This window comes from Rattus norvegicus, chromosome X, assembly GCF_021556685.1.
Source record: "Rattus norvegicus strain SHRSP/BbbUtx chromosome X, alternate assembly SHRSP_T2T, whole genome shotgun sequence".
NCBI lineage: Eukaryota > Metazoa > Chordata > Mammalia > Rodentia > Muridae > Rattus > Rattus norvegicus.
This window is the reverse complement of record NC_141554.1, coordinates 108,246,068-108,256,379: the sequence shown is the minus strand read 5'-3', so window position 1 is coordinate 108,256,379 and position 10,312 is coordinate 108,246,068. Positions and strand designations below refer to the sequence as shown.

Genomic DNA, 10,312 nt, shown 5'->3' with positions numbered 1-10,312 from the left:
GATTGATTGATTAATCCATCCGTTCATTTATTTATTCATTTAGTCATCTATCTATTGTCCTGCGCTATCGTCTCACCAGCAAGAACGCATGCGCAGACACACAAAGTCTTCTGCAGCAAAGCGTTTATTATATCTTAAAGAGGGGGACGCGGGGCGCCACCATGGCGCGGCTTATATACACCCTAGTGCGGCGCATCCACACCTGATTGGTCGCTTACCCATGATCTCATAGGCACGTCCCAGAGTGGGCAAAGACCTGGCACGAAGACACTCTTGCACATGCGCACACAGTTAACTTCCTGAAAGGAAGTCAGGCTGGCGAGGAGGAAGCCAGCGTCATCTTGTAATGGCAAATGCTATCCCAGCTTTCCACGTGGGGCGCAGTGGAAGCCAGCGCCATCTTGTGGAGGCGAATGTTATTGCGGCTCTCCACATCTCCCCCTTATTGTTTTACTAGTATGAGGCTGGTCTAGGTCCCTGCAGTTACGTCCGTCCGCTGTGGCTCCTGTCTTAGGTCGTTCCTCCATGTCACAGCCTTATCCGTCGTAGGGCAACCCTATCGCCACTGGGCCCCGTGTCTTAGATTGGTCTGTGCATGAGGAAAGTTGCCCGTCTCTGGATACCGCAGTGCTGTGTGACAGTAACTGCTAAAGGACCTAGGGCAAACTCTACAAAAGAGGCCAGCCAGAAAATGAGTTAGTGGGGAAATCATGATCACCCTATCGCGTCCAATGAGGAAACCTCAGCGATGTAGAAGGGCTGATCCAAGAATCATTGAGTCTCTCTCATCCCAGAGTAATGGATCCACAATTCCATGGGGTGCAAGAGCAGAGAACTCAGATGCTGACTTATTAACCAATTCTAGGGGAGGCCCCTTGTTCAATGGCCACAAGTACCTGAGTGACAACGGCATTGTCATGTTTCTGTTGAGATCTGAGTTTGCAAACCAACAATAGCATGAACACTAATCCACAGCATAGGGCTGCACCAAACAGAGCCACTCCCGATAAGTAGTGTGCACCTCATCTGGTTCTCCTCAGCTGCTACCACCAAGGGCCGTAGTCATGCCACTCCTATAACAAAATTTAGAATTCCCAATTGGTAGCAACTACTCCAGAAATTTCATCCACTGTGCTTGCCTAACAATAGAATGGGGGTAGGTTAACTCCAGACACTGCAGACACAATGGCTGCAGCGGTAATGGCTGCTACAATAGCAGTGAAAATAACGAGTTCTTTCCCAGGACAGTTTAGGATCAGCCATTCTTCTCTGGAACAACCAGCAGGCAAGGGAACCATGTCTGTGATCTGCACAACCAAGGCAGAGTTCCCCAGTCCACACCAGCTTCACACAAGTGGCATTCTTGTGAAGCTACAGACTGCAAACTAACAACACCAATCAAGGCAGCAAGAGTCGCCAGGGGAATGAGGGGGACAGGAGTAACAGCTGGAGTCCAGTCTTCTCTGGAAAGCAGCAGTGCACAGAGGGTCTGAGGGTAGGCCACAGTGGGACGGGAACACGCAGTGTTAACACTGACTGTAGCAACGCCAAAATCTCTGTGATGACAAAAGATGAGGGGGGATCTTCCATCTTCCTCTCAGGGCAGAGTAATGACTCTAGGAACCCGAACCACGAGAGCTGAATCTTCATGCAACCAGGATCAGCAAGTCTCACCAGCCACCTCTGGCAGCTGGCATACTCTTGTAGCATCCTGTAGAAAAAAACACAAAGATTCCCTCTTCCCCATATAAAATATCTGAACAGGATCATGCCAATATGTGAATCTTTCTATTTCACCTAGGCAGAAGTATGTCTAGTTGTAGGGTGCCATAAACACTCAGAGTTCCTTGGCATCCAAATTTTAAAATTGAAATAAAAGGAGCATTATTTAGCATACAGGGATAACTCCCCCTTTTTAATTATCAAAATATTAGAAAGAATGAGATTTTTTGACTAATTGTTCCTATGTAAGGCCTATAATCTGTCTGGTATCATTGTCCTCCCTTGTTAAGGAGTCTAGGCAATCCAGTTTGAGTTCTTAATGTCCTATAAAGTAACAGTATTTAGTGTTCTTAACCACTAAGCTATCTCTCTAGCTCCTCACAAACTTTATTTACCTAAACATAAGCATTAATTAGAAATGCCAAATCCTGTAAATATTGTCCAGATTCAGTTGTACTAGAAATCCCTGAGGTAGCAGGGTGAGGCTGGGAATTGAAAGTAAGCAAATGGAGTCTTCCTCTTTTCATATCAACTCCATTACCATTTTCAAAGAGCTGGGTCTATGGTTTTGTTTAGTTGTCTGAGCCGGAGCACTGAAAGGACAGTGAGTTGTCAGGCAATTCACACTGAAATCATCACTCACTGATTTCATGTAGAAAACTTGCCTCTAGTAAAGCATTAAGTAATTGACACCAATTGTAAACCACAAGCTATACATTGGCTATCAGTATGTAAATTGAAAGCTTGATTTAAAAACAGTGACTAAAGCACGGAATTTAATAATCTGTGCTGCAGCAGCACAAACTCAAGAGAATAAACAAGTGATCCAATCATACATGTAGCCTTTTAATTAGATGAACCACCAAAAAATACACTAAGCTCATTTCCTATGGGTTGTATGTACAAATTTACAGTAAATACAACAGCATGTAAAGAGTAAAATTATCAACTTTGCCTGAAAAATTTGTATAAGTGATAGACCAAATATCAGTATTTTGTAATAACCAATTTAACTGTTGTTTGGAATAAGATATGTTTTACCAGGTTTCTTTTTAAAATACTTTCATGACTCTAGCCTACAATTCTGTATTAACACAACTGAAGCTTTATCTCCAATGAGGATAACAAAGTTAAGACCTCTGGTAAGGTGAGGTACTTAGCCAACTAACATATCCTTAGAAGCTTAAAATTAGTTTTAAATATTCTTTTCTGGAGTAGTGTAACAGCTACTCCCCAAATATTAAAGCTCATTTTGAGAGCAAAGGTTTGTAGTAAAAATTTCCATATACACTGAAAGATTTAAGTTCTAACTTCTTACATTGAAGAAGCAACAAAATTACATAATATAAGGCTGTTAGCCATTCTTTTGTAAAAAAATTTTAATGATATCACTTCATGGACTCTCTAAAATTATAAGCAAGCTCACAAAATGAAAACTCACAATCGCCAGGATGTAAATAAATTGCATAAAAACAATCCTCTAAATCTATCTTGAAATGGCAGTTGGAATAAGCAAACTGACTGTAATGCTCTCACAAGTTCTAAAACCTCATCAATCCTTCGTAAATCCTGTAACAATCTCTACCTGTTTGATTTTTTCTCAATTACAAATAAGTTTGAGTTAGTCAATGTAACACTGGCAATCTTTAATCACAATCCTTAAGCTCTCCTTGTACCACCAGAGCACAACCACAACTTTGGAAAGTCACCTGAGTTCTGAGTATGTGACTAGGCAGTTGTTCTTGGGGCAGTGGAATTAGCATCAAAATACAGTAACTTCAGGGCAAACCACAACTTTGGAAAGCAAAACTCAACCTCCAACAACCTAGTCTCAAAAATCTAGTCTCCAAAACAACAAGTCTATCCCTCATGCTACAAATTTTGACTGCCAGTTCCTACATATGAACGCACGATGGTGCAGTCTCCAATACCTCAACAAAGAGACATTGTCCTAAATTCTTTTAGAAGCCTGGTTTCTAGAATAAGAATTCCATAAAAATATTATCTCAATTTAGACCTGTTTCCCTAGGTTGGCCCATGTCACATGTTATCTAGAATGACTTCATCCAAATTACCAGCTTTATGTCAACTTTCTATTACCAATATTATACCTTTTTAACCATATCCAATAACTTAAAAGCCAATAGTCCATAACCAAGGCATGTAGAGCATATTTACACATTTAAAACCAATGAGAAACAAAATTGAAGTGGCTACACATATCTTTAATATTTGGACCAAGCACCATTTTTACCTTTTTAGCTATGATTTTAAGAGAAGCACCTTGTCACCTGTTGAGTCTAATAATCAGCTCATGTAGACGCTCACCCCTGGGCAGCTTCTCCAGCTGACCTAGACACCTGGCTACAGGTACAGGGCTCCAAGGACTGACTGAAACTGTTTTTTATTCATTTGTTCCTTTTTTGAAACGAGTTAAAACCAAATCAAGGTGTGAACGACTGGCAGAGAAAGTTTTTACCATTTTCTCTTTTGAACATGAAACATAAAACATTTAAGCAACAAGAAACAAAAACCACAGACATAAACTGACAGACATGGACAGCTTGGTGCACCAAGGACAGACAATAGACAAAGGGGAAAAACTAGATGGTGTTCCACTAAAGGGACCCACATTCCAATAGGAGTCAGCAGAGAGGTAGGATTTCCCCTTTCCCACCACTTCCACGGTGACCATACACTCGAGTGGAGTTGATATGGACGATGGATTGTCTCAGTTCCTGGACTAGTCCATCAACGTGTTGAAGCCAAATTCCTGTAAGATACTGAGATATATTATGGGGTATCTAAGCAGCACGACTGACATTCACAAATGGTATGGAAGTGAATATTTTTGTTTGATTCTCCTGAATAAGTTTTTCAGGCGGTCTACTTCTATCAAATCTGATCAGTATGACTCTGTGAAGTTTAAACAAAATTATCAGCCTTGCCCACAAAGGATCCATAACTTTCGGTCTCTTCACAGTGGCTCTCCACCTAGGCCCATATCTTTCTTCTTCATAGCAAGCTGTCTCATCTTCTAAATCCTCTTCTTCAGAGAAGCTAAGCTCGTCTGTTTCTGAACTATCAAGCTCTAAAGCCTCTAACTCCTTTACCGGATAAAGGCTTCTCCTTTTCAGAGCTTTCTTCTCCTTTCTCTGTTTCTCTCCCGGGGCGTTCTTTCCCCTATCTCTCGCTCCCTCAGATCTAAAGTCTTTGGGAGGGTCTGTTTTCTTACTTGTACCTTTTCTTTTCTCTTTGAGCTCTTTAATCTTTTATCCCGCTCTGTTTTTGACATGCTGTCTTGTAACTCCCCTAGCACTCGCTGTCCTGCTATTACTGTTGGGCGGCATTTCTCATCTTCTAGGCACGACCTCTGATGGTGCCTAGCAGCAGCCGCAAAATCAAAAACCAAAAGAGAAAGAATGAAGGCTGCTAAAACGATAACAAAAGCCTCCACCGCATCTTCTAATGGGGGAGAGAAGTGAAGGAGTTCAAGACCAAACATATCTCTCAGAGCTTACCCTAGACACTGCAGTTCTGTATCCTCTCCGCGGACGAAATGTATATAAGAAATACTCAAGTTAATAATAAAAAAATGGGGTTCACAGCTAAACAGAGAATTCACAGCTGAGGAATGCCGAATGGATGAGAAACACCTAAAGAAATGTTCAACATCTTTAGTCATAAGGGAAATGCAAATCAAAACAACCCTGAGATGGCTAAGACCAAAAACTCAGGTGACAGCAGATGCTGGCGAGGGTGCGGAGAAAGAGGAACACTCCTCCATTGTTGGTGGGATTGCAGACTGGTAAAAACCATTCTGGAAATCAGTATGGAGGTTCCTCAGAAAATTGGACATTGAACTGCCTGAGGATCCCGCTATACCTCTCTTGGGCATATACCCAAAAGATGCCCCAACATATAAAAAAGACACGTGCTCCACTATGTTCATCGCAGCCTTATTTATAATACCCAAAAGCTGGAAAGAACCCAGATGTCCTTCAACAGAGGAATGGATACAGAAAATGTGGTACATCTACACAATGGAATATTACTCAGCTATCAAAAACAATGACTTTATGAAATTCATAGGCAAATGGTTGGAACTGGAAAATATCATCCTGAGTGAGGTAACCTAATCACAGAAAAACACGCATGGTATGCACTCATTGATAAGTGGCTATTAGCCCAACTGCTTGAATTACCCCAGATGCCTAGAACAAATGAAACTCAAGACGGATGATCAAAATGTGAATGCTTCACTCCTTCTTTAAAAGGGGGAACAAGAATACCCTTGGCAGGGAATAGACAGGCAAAGCTTAAAACAGACACAGAAGTAACACCCATTCATAGCCTGCTCCACATGTGGCCTACACATATACAGCCATCCAATAAGACAAGATAGAAGAAGCAAAGAAGTGCAGGCCGACAGAAGCCGGATGTAGATCGCTCCTGAGAGACACAACCAGAATACAGCAAATACAGAGGCGAATGCCAGCACCAAACCACTGAACTGAGAATAGGACCCCCATTGAAGGAGTCGGGGGGGACTGGAAGAGCTTGAAGGGGCTCGTGACCCCATATGTACAACAATGCCAAGCAACCAGAGCTTCCAGGGACTAAGCCACTGCCTAAAGACTATACATGGACTGACCCAGGACCCTGACCTCATAGGTAGCAATGAATATCCTAGTAAGAGCACCAGTGGAAGGGGAAGCCCTGGGTCCTGCTAAGACTGAACCCCCAGTAACTAGACTGTTGGGGTGAGGGTGGCAGTGGGGGGAGGATGGGGAGGGGAACACCCATAAGGAAGGAGGGAGGGATTAGGGGGTTGTTTGCCCAGAAACCGGGAAAGGGAATAACACTCGAAATGTATATAAGAAATACTCAAGTTGGGGTTGGGGATTTAGTTCAGTGGTAGAGCGCTTGCCTAGCAAGCGCAAGGCCCTGGGTTCGGTCCCCAGCCCCGAAAAAAAGAAAAAAGAAGAAGAAGAAAAAAGAAATACTCAAGTTAATAAAAAATATTTATAGCAGACAAAAAATAAAGAAATAATTTTCATGTTAAAAAAGTGGGGTAGAGAGCTAAACAAAGAATTCTCAGTTTACAAATATCAAATGGCTGAGAAGCACCTAAGAAATGTTTAAAATCCTTAGTCATCAGGGAATTGCAAATCAAAATAACCCTGAGATCCACCTCACATCAGTCAGAATAGCTAAGATCAAAAACTCAGGTAACAGCAGATGCTGGCAAGAATGTGGAGAAAAAGGAACACTCCACCATTGTTGGTGGGATTGCAAACTGGTACAACCACTCTGGAAATCAGTCTGGAGGTTCCTCAGAAAATTGGACATGAAAGTACTTGAGGGCCCAGCTATAACTCTCTGGGGCACATACCGAAAAAGATACTCCAACATACAACAAAGACACATGCTCCATTATGTTCATAGCAGACTTATTTACCATAGCCAGAAGCTGGAAAGAACCCAGATGCCCTTCAACAGAGGAATGGATACAGAAAATGTGTTACATCTACACAATGGAGTACTACTCAGCTATCAAAAACAATGACTTCATGAAATGCATAGGCAAATGATGGAACTAGACAGTATCATCCTGAGTGAGGTAATCCAATCACAGAAAAACACGCATGGTATGAAGTCGCTGATAAGTGGATTTTAGCCCAAAAGCTCAAATTACCCAAAATACAATCCACACACCACATGAAAATCAGGAAGAAGGATGACCAAAGTGCGGATGATTGACTCCTTCTTAAAAGGGGGAACAAAAATATTCATAGGAGGGGAGGTGGAGGCAAAGTTTATAGCAGAGATTGAAGGAATGGCCATTCACACCCGACATCACATGTGGCCCATATATATACAGCCACCAAAACTAGTTAAGATGGATGAAGCAAAGAAGTGCAGGCCGACAGGAACCGGAGAGAGATGTCTCTTGAGAGACACAACCAGAACATGTCAAATACAGAGGTGAATGCTAGCAGCAAACCATTGAACTGAGAAGAGAGATACCCGTGGAAGGAATTAGAGAAAGGATTGAAAGCGCTAAAGGGGCTTGCAACCCCATAGAACAACAATGCCAACCAATCAGAGCTACCAGGGACTAAACCACTACCCAAGGACTATACACAGACTGACCCAAGGCTCCAAATGCATATGTAGCACAGAATTGACTTGTTGGGTCACCAGTGGAAGGGGAAGCTCTTGGTCCTGCGAAGGTTGGACCCCCAGTGCAGGGGAACATCGGAGGAGTCGTAAGCTGTCTGGAAGGGAGTGAAACACCCTTATGGGGAAGGGGAGAGGAAGGGGGACGAGGGAGGGTATAGGGTGGATAAGGACAGAAAACCCCGCAAGGGGAAAATTTGAAATTTAAATAAAGAAATATAACCTATAAAAAATTATCCAGCCCTGAAACATCACTGCTGGTTCCAAGAAAATGATTACTTTTAAGGCATTGCCTGCTATTAAAGCAAAAACGCGGAGGAAGATGACAAGGGGCCTCCGGTCTGGAATCGTGGTGCAGATTGCAGCCAGAATTGCCATGATTGATCCCGAAGCACCAAGGGAAGGTCCTTATTTTAATGTGGCAACTTTACACACATAACTGACAAAATTCAAAATGATACATGAAGACATGAAAATTGGTACAACCTATTATTGACCCAAAATGTTCTGAATGCTGGATGAGAAGCTGCACAAAACAGACATATTTTTGCCGTGAGGAATAAGGAGAAATTGTGGACAGAAATATTGGAGACCAAAGGACTTCTGAGGCTGGGTTGTGTGTACAGAATATGTGCATGGTCAGATGCAGGGAATGCAGGGTGTCCATAAGCAGTATAAGAGAGATGTGGTGATTAGGATGCCTGTCACCCGCTTCTGGCCACCACCTAGATTATTACACCACTTGTGAATCTTCTTTCTGATGTCTACTTTCTGTTGTTGGCATATGCTGTCCAACCATTAACTCTTATGTCATCAACATTACTCTGTACCCTGGATTTCAGTGATTCAAATCGCTAAATATAGCTGATTCAAATGCACAGCCTGTGACCTCTATAGTGGAATTAAAGCCTTCTGTCGAGTTGATATAAGCTAGACCTAATGATGAAAAAAAAACTGTTTCCTGTTTCCTTCAGAGGCTGGATCAAGGTACTTCTCTTGTATGCTTCTTCACTTGACCCTGTGTTTGATCTTCAAGGTTCTTCCTTCCTCAGAACATTTGTAAATGTACAATGTTGCCTAAGATAAAATTTATACCCGGATGTGGGCAGGCGCAGAGCCTGGGTCTGAGAGCGTTCCTGGTAGGCTCCATAGAAGGGAGGCCCAGAAGACTAAAGGCAACCGTAGACTCGCTGTACCCAACCTCAGAATGCCATCTACCCAATCCCTGCTTCAATATTGCCTGATGATCCTAATCCTTCAGAAGCACATTCTAATGAATTTAGCACAATAGTCTCAAGTGATGTAGGTCTGCCATGTTTTGCAGAGCACAAAATTTGTTGTGGTTCTTGTTCTTGTTTTGCTTGCATTGGAAATCGATTCTTTTCCCATAGAAGTGATGACATAAAAATTGTCGATAATGATATGCAAATATGTGATATAAATATCTTCAGGCACTATAAAAAGTAGCTTGAGTCTCTGTCAGTTCATATAGGCTGGAAAGAGGTCTCGAGTGAGGCTTTGAGTTGTAGCTCAGTGGTAGAGCGCATACCTTGCACGTATGTTGTCCCGGGTTCGATTCCCGGCCTCTCCAAGCTTTTTGTTTTTTTCTCTTCAGGATCAGTTTCTAGACAGGATCTAGAAGACGTGTCAGTAAAGACCTCCGTAGTCTGGGGCGTATGGTCAAAGTGCTCATCTATAACGGTGACAACAATATTCCACTCTAACCTTGAAGATGTTCCCATGGAGACCTCTTAGTCTGGGGAGTACAGCGTGGTCATCGCTCTGGGATTATGTTTCCTCACAGCTTCTGCCTTCATGCTGCTGGCAGTTTCCTAGTGGGTATGCTTTCTCGGGTGAACGACGTCAAGGAAGAATGACTTCTTCTTTGAGAGAAATAAGGGAGGATACTGTGTAGGAGAAAAGTCTGTTTCAGGGACAGGATCAAGACACTTTCTTCTATGTTTCCCCCCTTGACCCTGTGTTTGATCTTCAAGGTTCATTCTTCCTCGGTGCTTTTCCAAACTCACATTTGCTTGCTGAAGAAATAACTTCAACCCTTGTCAGGGAGCCCCAGAGACTGAGTCTCAGACATGTCAGTAACTGAAGCCCACTGGAGGCACCCATTCATGACCACATTCCTAGCCTCACTCTACCCAAACTCTCAATGCCATATTCCCAACCTATGCCAGACCGGACATACCCTGCAGTCACTCATTATTATTAATTTGACATGATACTGACAATTCATTGTGGGTCTGCCATATTTTGAAGAACTTATGATTTCTTTTATTTTTAAAAGTTTGAGTTTTATTTTATACAGAAAATAAAACACAGGTACTGTTCAGCTGTACTGTAAATCTGAGTTAAATTTGAAGCAAGCCTAGATATCAAAACATTACATAAATAT

General features: G+C 42.4%; 1 non-coding gene across 1 annotated transcript; it reads left to right on the top strand.

Annotated features, from left to right (window-relative positions):
• Positions 1-9,427: 9,427 nt before the first annotated feature.
• On the top strand, positions 9,428-9,496 carry LOC134484242 (transfer RNA alanine (anticodon UGC)). The gene has a single exon. It is a non-coding gene; the product is annotated as a tRNA-Ala (tRNA).
• Positions 9,497-10,312: the final 816 nt, after the last annotated feature.